The sequence below is a fragment of the Ipomoea triloba genome, chromosome 10 (assembly GCF_003576645.1).
Source record: "Ipomoea triloba cultivar NCNSP0323 chromosome 10, ASM357664v1".
Taxonomy (NCBI): domain Eukaryota; kingdom Viridiplantae; phylum Streptophyta; class Magnoliopsida; order Solanales; family Convolvulaceae; genus Ipomoea; species Ipomoea triloba.
In genome coordinates, this window is record NC_044925.1 from 2,377,562 (window position 1) to 2,387,226 (window position 9,665).

The following is a 9,665-nucleotide window of genomic DNA, read 5'->3' on the forward strand; positions in this document are numbered from 1 at the left end:
GAAGAAAGAAAGAGAGAGAGATCGGAGAAAATGAAATGAAAAGAAAGAAAGAACAGAGAGTACTAATAAGAGAGATTTCTGGTTTCGGTTTTTTTGTATCACGTCAGATTATGTATAGACGCCATTTCTTATAAAGACGGCCAATAAAATACATATTTAATTTAAAGCGATATCTCAAAATACATATTTTTTTTTTGATAGAATGATAAATATGGGGGTATGGGAAAATTCAGTTAATTCTTGAGTAATAAATTGTGGGCTCAAGATCAAGCTTTGCTAGCTGGCTCTTGTGGGCACCAAATGAGGGGCCACTGGATGATGAAATTTTGTTATTTGTGAGCAAGAATGATAACCGTGATATCAGGAAATATTTAATTCTTTTTATGATATAATGATAAATGTGGCCTTCATAGGCAGCTTAGTTTTTGGTAGTAGATTGTGGGCTTCCACACATAATCAAATCCTGACAACCCCAATGTAAGAGTTACACCGAATATGATGAACTCTTGTGGGCATTAGGTGAAGAAGTCTTGGAGCGAGAAAATTTTGTCTTTTGTGGGTAAAAATGATAAACGTGATATCGTGAAATACTTAATTCTTTATTCCTGAAAGGTTGAATCCCCAACCCCAATGACCCTCCACGCTTCGGTCGAATATAGCATCTGGAAGGATGTAAATTACGATAAATTAGCTAAACAAAGAGATCAGACTAGACATTTGCTTACTAGTTACTACCCACAAGGAACCCTACCTTACTTTAAAAGGTTATTTTCACACTGTCGCGGGTGAAACTCAATCTTTGGTCTTTCTTCTCAAAACTTTACCCTTGGAAAATAATTATTTTTAGGATGGAATGATAATAATGAGAAAAGGAGAGAAAAAGGTGTTGGAGGTTAGCAGCATTCATCACTTTAGTACTATAGATTTTCGGCACAAAGTAATGATGGTGGATTTTATTATATATGCTTTGTGGCCTTTCTTTTTTTCATTCCCCTTTTTTCCTTTTTATACATTATAACATTGTTAAATTAACTGTCATTTCATAAAAAAAAAAGTACTTTTATATATATTTTTTCCAAAATGTATATTAATTGATTTATATAGTAATTAAAATAAATATAATTCCATCAAATGGTAAAAGATTTCAAACGAGAGATCTCAAGTTTGAACCCTAATGTGGGACATTGACTCTTTGTGCTTCAATAGGTTGAGAAAATATGTATGAACAAATACTACAATTGTAGCTGAGTTAATAGAATTGCATCAAATGGTAAAATATTTAAAACAAAATTAATAATGCATGTATCGGAGAATCTATAGATCAGATGGCATGTATTATTGCAAATTAAATGCACCTTGTTCTTCTGTACTTTGCCTTTTGGATTCATCATTTAAGGGACCTGCAATTCCTATTAATTTGCTCCTAATTTACCAACTTCAATAATGTGATTTGAATATATACACGTATGAGAGGATGTTGCCAAATGCATGACTCCCTAACAAGGTCCAGACAGACATATACACGGACCATATAATAATTCATACATTAATTTCATATATATATAAACTCATTTCATGAATTTCAATTTTAATATATAATAAATTTTTTTGAAACACTCATAATTATGTTCGATCCCGTGACCACCCATTTGGAATAGTAATAAATGTGCCATCACACACTACAAGAAATTTCACATTTGGAGATGACTATTATGCAAGTATAAGAAAATAAAGTTACGTCTTCGCTACTAGCTATAACTTTTTGACGCAGTAGTAAGCCCTTGATCTTGACAATTGACATTAGAGCATGGGCTAAAACTTGGAGGGCTGAGTGGTTTTTAATGTTTATTTAATCATTTATTTTCGTGGGGTGGGAGAGAATAGAGACATTTCAATCATGAACTTGAAATTTGACAATATATTGTTCAATTATACTATTTGGAGCAGGTGATGATCATGGGGACGCTAGAGCAATAGGGTCCTTTCTTAACAAGAATGTTAGGAAGCAAGGAAGAGGAAGGTTGTCTTTGGAGTGTAGCAAATGGAATTGAATAACTTTTAAATACTAATATAATACTTCTAATATATATATATATATATATATATATATATATATATATATATATATATATATATGGGTTAAAATATACACACATAAGTAAATTAATTGTTTTTGTTTCTCCTTGACCTTTTGACTAGAGAGAGGGGGGCTTTATCTCCTTGGATTCAAATTCAGAACGCTTTGCAACAATTTATTGCTCCAAAACGCTAAAATTCAAAAAGCTTTACAAAGTAGTTTTTCGATCAGTTTTTTGGAAAAAGTCATTTTGTATATAAATCAGCTAACATCTAATTTACCAAACACTTTTCTACAATCAGCTATTGCTATCAACTAATCAAACTCACTAACCCAATCAGCTATTTACCAAACACCATCATTTTTAGAAAAAATAAAAAAAAAAGTTGGTTGTGATCCTCCAAAATCCTCAACCAAGATCATGTTGGATTGTGGTTTTCACTGGAAAGTGAGGTGTGATGTGGATTTTAATCTTTGAATTAGTTTGACAAGTATGTGAGGTTGCTTGTCTTATATAGAAATTTCATCCCCTCATCAAGAAGATGAATTTTTGGCCAAACCATGTGCTTTTATATCATTACCAAAACCCCTTTGAGTCAACAACATATATATAAATATGTACAAAAGAGCAAATCTCATTTTGATCCATTCCCAGATTCAAGCTAGTGTTTGCAATAATTTCTTTCATATATATATTTTTTAAAATAAACAAATAAAATTCTCTCATTGAATTGTGGGTTTTGGCCCCTCTTTGTTTGGAGTTTAGTAGCATATAATAAGCTTTATTATTATTAAGAAATTCAAATGCAAGATCATGGCACAAAGAAAATGATGCACTCTTATCCATCCAAAGGAGTTGTTACATATGATTGATTTGATGTGCATTACATTTCATTTGGACCATTTTCTTGGTGGGTCCCAAACCGAAGCTTTGCTAGGTAGCAAAATAGAGATTGAAATTGCACAAGTTAATTGTATCATTTTGAGTATGTGTATGTACAAATTGAAGTAACTCTATTCTTGTGTAATACTCTGTAAATCAAATATGAAAGGTAAGAGTTTAATTGAGAGGATATTGACAATAATCAAATTTGTGACATTTTAGTATAAAAATCATTTTCTACCATTCGGCCATCCTTCCAAAACAATTGAATCATTTTTTAACACATATTCTTTCGGTTCAGTTAATGAGACTTATTACAAATCATTTACAATTAAATGTTTGTAATATTTAATCAAATTATTTACATTTCAATTCTTTATAATATTTAATTTAGTATTCATATATAAAGCTTTATGAGAAATTTTAAGGTGTATGTCGATATGCCTTTTGCATCGGGTGGTTGTACGGGGTATTATGGTAATTGTTTTTAATTGTGCCCGAAATAGTCATGTATATTGTACATGATACAAAAGATATAGTGTTGATCAACATTGTAGAATTCCTCTAAAATTTATATATATTTAAAGATTACATTATTACTAATAAACACAAAAAGATAAAAAAAACATTGAAAAATAAGTAATACAATTATAATTGATTTAACCAATAATTAATAAACAGAATATATTAAGATATATAGAGAAGATATATGGTTAAAATTAATTTTGCAATTATTTTATGAACTCCATGTAACAACCCATTTGGTCGGAGGGAATTGCAATGCACTCATTTTCACGTAATTAAAGTTCTAATGTCTTCCCTTGGTATTTTCAACTCCATAGTGCATAGGGAGAAAAATACATACCCTTGAGACAAAATTACCATTCTCTTTCCTAACATCAAATTGATGTTTCATTTTCACAAAATTCTTTGTGGGGAAGAATTTCGGGAGAACCCAGGTTCGATTCCCACAAGTGACGATTCCTTCTAGGCCAGCTCCCGTGCCTCCCGGAGCGAGCGTGAGTGTACCCCCATTCTCAAATTGTATGTTTAAGTAAATTCTCATAGCTATTAAATATGTTCTAGTAATTCAAGTTTATATCCAAAACTATAGGCATATTCAAAATAACAATTACATTATATTATAGTTTTTACATAAATTTACTTGTCATTTAATAATAATAATAATAATAATAATAATAATAATAATAATGCTAAGTATATTGTGGTTTGATGGCATTGCTTTACCCTTCAAAATGGAAGGTCAGTCATTGGCGAGAGGAACCCACATCCGAGGGTGTATATTGGGTAAACTCTCATTATGTGTAATATAGCACACAAATAACACAGAAAAGGTAAACCACACTTCAAAGATGTTATGTGATAGACGCGACCAAGAGGATAGTGTTAGAAATAATCAAACTTGGCACCTTTAGGTATGAGAATCATGGTCACTCATTTGGCTATTCTCCTTTGGAGGCTTTTATTTTTATCTAATCTAATTCTAAAAATCTAATAAGAATGAATAAAGGTAAGTACTCTTTATTTATGTCTGTTTTTTCGTTACTTTTTGTTTTTAAATACATTATACATTATACTACAATAAGAGTTGTACATATATAAATTTTTTTTTTTGACAAAAATAACTTTACTATTGTAACTTTTGTTATCATTTTCATTACTATTATTATGCACATGCATTCACCATATAAATATTTTTGTTATTCTTCAATGATACTAATATATGTAAACATTATGTTACAATAATATAATAAATAAATTTGATTTTATCTACATTTAATTAGTAAGAAAGTAAGATTTGTTAGTTATTTTCTAAAATATGAATACGAAAATTTTAAACACGATTTACATTATTATTATTATCATTATTGTAGAATGCAATAATATAAATATCTAAAAACTTATAAGAGTGAATCCCGGTTAGTACCACTATTTTACTATTTATGCTTATATTTTTTTTTATGCTTATTGAATTGCATATTGTGCTACCAAATATTATATTTTTTTTTATTTATATATATTTTTTTATATATATAAGGGAAGATGAAAACATACAAACTAGGACGTTACAAAAAACGGATCCATGCCACCCGTATATTATCTGTCATAAGTCATGCAATTTAAATGTTTCATATTTGAATTTCACATCATATATACACTGTGGGAGTGTTTAAATTAGTATTTTATTTGCGAACTACTATGTAGTGTGATAATACTATCTACGGGAGCACAAAGAGTCAATATCGCCCCCATTGAAATTTAAACACATAACCTCCTATTCGAGAGAACCACTTCGTGCCACTAGATCATAAGATCATTGACAATAAAATATTTTTTTATTATTATAAAATTTGTTTTTAAAATATTTAAATTTAATTTTGTATTTAATGTGGAGTAATTTTTTATTATAAATTTTAGTAAATTGCACTAGATTGACTAGAAGAAAATATTGAAATCGGTAAGAATAATTTATCTAAAAATTAAATATCTATCTACAAATTCATTGATTTATCTATAGAAACTCGTAAGTAAATTAAATAGTTGCGGATTTCATTGATTTACTTGAAGAATTTTTCATTGATAAATTTATTTTTCTCATAATTATTATTTAATTATATTGGACAATAAACTATTTGATTATACTCTTTTTAATTCCAATAGACACATAAAATGAAAAAAAAAGTGAAAATAAACATTGAATATGTGTAAATTGTACATTAATTGACGTTTTATTTTTATTTTTGTATATCTAAAGGGATTGGTGATCGAATATATGACATTTTTTCTAATGTTATGTCAAAGTGATTATATAGTATAATCGTCCAGCCTATTAGCGAAAAATGAAATACGTAACTGATCTTCGATCCAAAGATCCGCTAAAAGAAATAGACAAAATAGTTCTGCTTGAGACATACATCAAATAATAACATGATAAACACATCACAAATTACTATGTCAGCGTTAAAAAGTCTAGTAGCAATGAGTCATATCCTCGGACATGAGTTATAATCTTAGTAGCTCGGTGCATATTGAAATTCTGCCAACTTATATTCACACATCTCAGTTGTAAAATACTTATTAAGAGCGAATTAGACTAGCCTTCGCAAATTGCATTCATATATATATGGGTAAGCCTTCAACATTAATTACCACCCCAAAATCCAATGGCCAATAAGTTAGAAATTTATGTTAGTAGACTACAATTTTTTTGTTTGGATGATAAGTAAACTTGTATCTAATCACTATTTGAAGGTGCGCACTAGGTAAATTTCACCTTGTTATTTTAGCAAGCAAAAGATCACGAGGAAGTAATCAGCCTAAATTACTAATAGGTGACCAACTCAAACCAATAATGTCAATAGGTGACTCTCGATGTGGGTTGAACTACAAAGAACCAAGGAGATAAACCAACTCAACCTAAGTTGTCCATAGCTAGCCAGCTCAAGCCAAGAAGACCAATAGACCGCTCACACAGGGAGTCAAACTTCTAAGTTCTAACCTTATAATTACTAAATCTAGCCTTATAACCCTAGTTGACAAATAACCTAGATTTTTTATAACTGATCCGTTCAAACCAAGAAGGCAAGAAATTGTGGTGAAGAAGGCAGGAGGCAAGTCTTATCAAGGAGGTGGGACCCAGTGATAAATGGGAGAGAAATGGAAGTTAGTGGGCGACATGTGAGGGGAAGGGAGAAGGAGGGTCCTCTCCATAAAATCTAAGACTCATGGGGTCTATATCCTTACCTCCTCATAATTACACTCTGATTAACACCCTAAAACACACATTAGAAATCCCACAACTGATCTGATCTGATGGTAAAAAGGAAAAGGAGAAGAGATGGATATCATCGTGGGCTGTCTCTTTACTTTCCCTCTCAATTATTGGAGAGATAATGTATAGTAGAAAATTAGAATTGAACTAAAAGGTGTCCTCTCTCAATGCATGTATGTATTCTATACTTAGCTTCTTCTTCCCATCATCTCTTCCTCAAAGAGATGTAACCAAAAGTAGTCGGTATTACTTCACTCCTTGTCATCATCTCTATTGAGATTGAGTTACTCGGCCTACACACCCTTTCCTCCACCACATTTTGTACACTCATCCCATTCTGCTCAACTGCTCACCTTATCCATCTCTTTCCTCTGAAAATTCCCTTTGTTGCTCTTCAATTCTCTCACTCCATGTGTACACAATGTGAAAAAATCGCTAAGCGCCCGATTTTTTAATAATTTTTAAAACCCTAAAAATTGCGTGGTGCATTTATGCGCACTAATGGTGCATTTTGTGGTGATGCGTACCTGGTGTTTTTTTTTTGTGCATTTCTTTGTTGTGCGTTTCCTAACACTATTGGTGCGTTCTTGTATAACTAATGGTGTGGCAGCATTGGCCGCACATTATGCCATGACCACATTTTAGTTGATATATATATATATATATATATATATATATATATATATATATATATATATATATATATATATATATATTAAAAGGATAATATAATCTTGTGTACGATGATGACAATTTATAATTGAAAAAACATCCCTAGGCTTGACATATATGTTATCTTGTCATGACTTTTGTGACGTGAGGATTATCACATCGCATATCAGTGTGAAAATTGTAGGCAATATTGGCATAATGTTCACACAGTTTACATGATAATACTCCTACTTGATAAATGCATTGTTCGCATAATATTCAATATATTCATAAGTACGCTTTCACAATATTCGTGAGTTCATAAGGGATGGTACGGTGGAAGCGATGCAGTACAGTTGAAGCATGACAATTATTTCAATTATATCACTAATTCTTTTTAATTGTTCTAATCTAATCACTATCCCAAATATACCATGAATATTTAAGTTCAATTTTTCATGTGTGTTTTTTATTTTTATTTTTATTTTTTAATTAGCAACGTCTTTGAAAGATCAAGTTATTCCTCGAATCGGTCGGAGTTAAATGGACAAATTGAGTTTTGACTGGATTAATTTTATCCCATGAAATGAGTTAAATAATGTATAATTAGTACGTAATCAAATAATAAAAATGAATTGATCGAGTAATGCCAGATCTCACATCAAGTTTATAAAGAATTTTCTTAAATTTAAAGATGAAAATAAAATTACTCCTTGACGAGATTAATTAATTTCTTTTGAGGCTTTACTCTTACTTATTTTTGTAATATTTATGACACATCCCAAGTCAGATTGAACATTTGGGCTAATTTTTCTTCGAACTAATACAATAGAATTTTGGTTGACAATAATGAAATGTTAACATTTCTCATTAAATAAAATAAATTGTCCCCACTCAAGAACTCTAAAGGTGCTTCATCCATGCATTTGTGGAAGGTGGTGGAGCTGATGAAGCTATCAACAGTAGCTTGACTTTAAATACTGAAATTGATGATGTGGTTAGGGATTGTTTGTCTTGAATTGAAATGGATTTTTTTTTCTCCTTCTAATTAAAAGGAAAGAACAAGCAATCAAAGAAGCAAATGAAACAAAATGTGGCCAAGCCATTTCAATACAATTCAGCAGACCATATTAGGAGACATTAATTAAGGACACGTGCGTGCTTCATGATGACTATCCTTCACATGGGTTGAAATAGATTTTAAATTTTATCTTAAATCGTATTCTGATTTGATTATTGAGTATTTGATTTTGTTTGATTGAATAGACCATGATTTTTTATGTTATACATAATTTTTATATTTTTTAAATAATCTTTTATCTTAAACTAAATTTAATTTATTCAATGAAAACAAAGAAAAGTCTAAAGTTCCTATCACTTTTACTTCATAGTTTTCTTGAATGTTTTAAACATTTGAGCTCATGGTTGAGTTTTAAAGGGGAGATAGATGTAACATTTGTCTATCATTAAACTTTCCCTAAATATTGTTCACTATTCATGGAGAATAACAAAACCAAAGACCTTCTCGAAACACTCGGACGTATGTCCAGGCAATTTATTTTTAAATGACAATTTGCGTCCAATGTTACTCTAGACGACACTGATAAATTATTCGACAAATATGAGTTTGAAGTACTTCCGACGCAAATAATCCTTTACTTCAGTCGCAAATGACTAATTCTGTAAGAGTGACAAATGCAAAGAAATTTAACAATTAAAAAATAAATTAAATTGAAGGGCCATTGTTTGTTGTGGCCATAAGGCCATGGGCACCATAAAAAATGGCCACTAAGAAAATGAGATCTTTGGCCATTGTTTATGCCCCATTAAGAAAATGAAACCTTGGTGTCATCTTCTTTTCCTAAATTTCCGATAAAAGATGAATAATAGTGAATAATTTGACTTTGGGGAAATTGGAGGATGTGAAGGAAGTGTCATGTTTGACCTCAAAATTCAACTAGCTAGGAGCTATGCTTAGCATGTGATATTTGGCATCCATATTTCACTATTATTAAGATATACAAAAACTTACGTAAGTCCGTTCTACATGATATATATATAGATCTCAAATATATGATAATTTTAGTTAAAATGTAATACTTTTTAAATAGGTTAACAAATACTATATTTTTACTGAAAAAGTATTACTTGATTTTTAAAATGTATTAGCTAGTGAAGATGTAATATTTTTCAATAATGAAAATGTAATATTTGTTGACTCATAAAAGATATTACATTTTCACTAAAAGGTATATTTGTTT